Source organism: Jaculus jaculus, chromosome 18 (genome assembly GCF_020740685.1).
Source record: "Jaculus jaculus isolate mJacJac1 chromosome 18, mJacJac1.mat.Y.cur, whole genome shotgun sequence".
Lineage (NCBI taxonomy): Eukaryota > Metazoa > Chordata > Mammalia > Rodentia > Dipodidae > Jaculus > Jaculus jaculus.
In genome coordinates, this window is record NC_059119.1 from 30,276,830 (window position 1) to 30,279,730 (window position 2,901).

Genomic DNA, 2,901 nt, shown 5'->3' on the forward strand with positions numbered 1-2,901 from the left:
CACCACTTAATCACTGGGGTTACAAACCTCTGCCACCTGGCATGGCTGGTTCTAGTATTCAGGTTTATGTGTGTGCTGAGGTGTTCAGAGCACCTTCTCCTTCTTCTTGTAACACCGGAGGGTCCCCAGGGTCCCCTTTTGTCATTTGCACTAAGGACAATGTTGCTTTCTTTGCTCATCCTGCGAGACGTTCGTCAATTTATTTTTCTTAGACTCTGCATTTCATTGACTTTTCCCCCTATTGTTTGTAATTTCATTGATTTCTTTTCCTTTCTTTCTTTCTTTCTTTCTTTTTTTGAGGTAGGGTTTCACTCTAGCCCAGGCTGACCTGGAATTCACCATGTTGTCTCAGGGTGGCCTCGAACTCATGGCGATCCCCCTACCTCTGCCTCCTGAGTGCTGGGATTAAAGGTGTGCGCCACCATGCCCAGCTCCAATTTCATTGATTTTTTTGTTCATGTCATATTATTTTAAAAGCTTCCTTTAGATGATTTTCCCCCCTCTTTCCCTGTATTCTTAATAATGGGGCTTCAATGCTTGAATTCAGGCTTTTTTAGATGTATGCATTCAATGCTATAAGTACATCTTTCAGTGGTGCTTTTAGCAGCATCCCACAAAAAAGTTAAAAGTTATGTTGTCATTTTCATTTAGGCTAATATATTTTTCTATTTCCCTTGAGATGACCTCTTTGACCCACACATTATTTACAAAGGTGGTTGGTGGTTTATAAATGTTTGGAAATGCTCCTGGCTACTACTGAGTTCTAGCTGAGCTTATTGTGATCGGAGAATACACTATTTTTAAAATTCTGCTAAATATGTTGAGAGTAGTTTTATAAGCCGTGATAATGTCTTTCTTGAAGTACCATTTGGAGAAACTTGAACAGAATGTGCATTCTGCTGTGGAGTGGCCTATGGATTCCTGGTGAAGGTGGCATTGCTGACTTTCTGTCTAGAAATCAGGTAAGTCCTGCCTGTGGCCTAGGATAGATGCAAATGCAGCTCAACACAAAATTATAGACTTGTTTCAAACATTATGAGATTTTTTTGCAGTAGTTTTTTTTTTTTTCTTTTTTCCCACTTGCATAGTTCTTGAGTGCAAACTTTGTAGGTGACAATGTTGTATTGTGATGTCTAACTACTGGACACATTTGGTAGTGGCTTCTAACAAGGGTTGAAAAGGGGGTGGTGTTTGTCTAGTTTGGTTCTGTCTGTTTGGCTTCACATATTTTGTGGCTATGTTGTTTGGTGCATATGCGTTCAGCATTCTTAGAGGATTTACTGATACGATGATTCTGTCTTGATAATTGTTTTTTGCTTGGGAGTATACTTTACCTTACACGCACGTGCGCGCGCGCACATGCACACTCACACGCACACGCATGTGCGCGCACACACACACACACACACACACACGTTTATCTCTTGGAGATAATCCACCTCTTGCTCTTGCTTAAGGTTGCCTGGCTTACCCAATTTCTGACACAACTATTTTTTTTTTCCAAGTTCTGGAGACAGCTTCCTCCTGGGTGCCACTAGGGTGTTGTGAATCTACAACAAACTTCTTTATTTAAAGATGGTATTCATGGATGTGTTATTGTTCATTTGCACTCACCGTTGCTTAAAACAGTAGCACTCTTCTCTGTGGTTCATAGACATAGGCTGGTGGGCTGACATGTCAGCCATTTTGGAGCTTCTAGTTGGCTAAGGGTAGTTTTTAAAAATATATTGGGACTTTAACTTATATCAGTCTCTCATCAGCCCAAGTAAAGATGTGTGATGATGGCTACATTGGCCATTTCCACTGGCTAGCAGGAGGTGCTCCCACCAGTGACTTCTGTGGTTTTTGCTGCAACATTTTTCTTGCCAAAATTTAGTTTTTTTTCAGCCTGAAGGATCACCTTTTCTATTTGGCCACCCTGAAGCTGGTCTTCTATTTTGTTAACATCTGGTTCCACTTTCACCATACCCAGCTTCTCATTTGTAAATCTGTTCTGAATGTTTTTATATACTTCATTTCTAAGGATTTGATCAAGAACTTCAAGAATCTTTATGTACAACATACTAGTCTCTTGTGTGGAATAGCTCATTCAGACAATTGCACCAGGCCAGCATCTTCTTCAACAAACACACCGTGACAGTCTGGCTTTTGTTTTAGGGACAAAAGTAAAGAAACGCAGATAAAATTTGATGCTCAAATGTTCTGAGAGAAGGGACTGGAGAGATGGCTTAGTGGTGTAGGTGTTTGCCTGCAAAGCCAAAGGACCCAGGTTTGATTCCCCAGGACCCACATAAGCCAGATGCACAAGGGGGTGCATGCATCTGGAGTTCATTTGCAGTGGCTGGAGGCTCTGGTGTGCCCATTCTCTTTCTTTCTCTCCCTCTCTCCTTCCTTCCTTCCTTCTTTCCTTCCTTCCTTTCTCTCTCTCTCTAATAAATAAATAAGTAAAATATATTTAACAAAGAAAGTTCTGAGAGAGTTTTTCTTCATAGCACCAATGACAGATTTAGATGGCATATAAACCTGAATCACCAGTGGTGTCCTTCTGGAAGAGAGCAGTGCTTACCTGCATCTGTGGAGGTATTACCTGTCTTCACAAACAGGAGGCTCTGGACAAAGCATCTTCAGCAGTGCTCACTAGGACACTCAGCAAGATCAAGGGCTGGAATGTCAGCTGGTAGAGTACAAAGCTGTCCCCCAGCCGGAATGAAGTGGAAGGAGCAGAGCTGGGATTTCGCAACCAGTGTCCAGTCGTTGGGACAAGAGATATTCATGTCTAGAAGCTCAAATACCAGAGGTGGCGTCTGCACACCCATCCAGTAAAGCTGGGGGCACCTGTAGATAGACAGGAGGCGGCACGTGCAGTGCTGTTCAGGGAAGAGTCCCAGCTAGAGATACGCA

At 42.4% G+C, this 2,901-nt stretch overlaps 1 pseudogene; it reads right to left on the reverse strand.

Moving 5' to 3' along the window:
- Positions 1-1,785: 1,785 nt before the first annotated feature.
- On the reverse strand, positions 1,786-2,062 carry LOC105943981 (annotated as a pseudogene).
- Between the last annotated feature and the right edge of the window lie 839 nt (positions 2,063-2,901).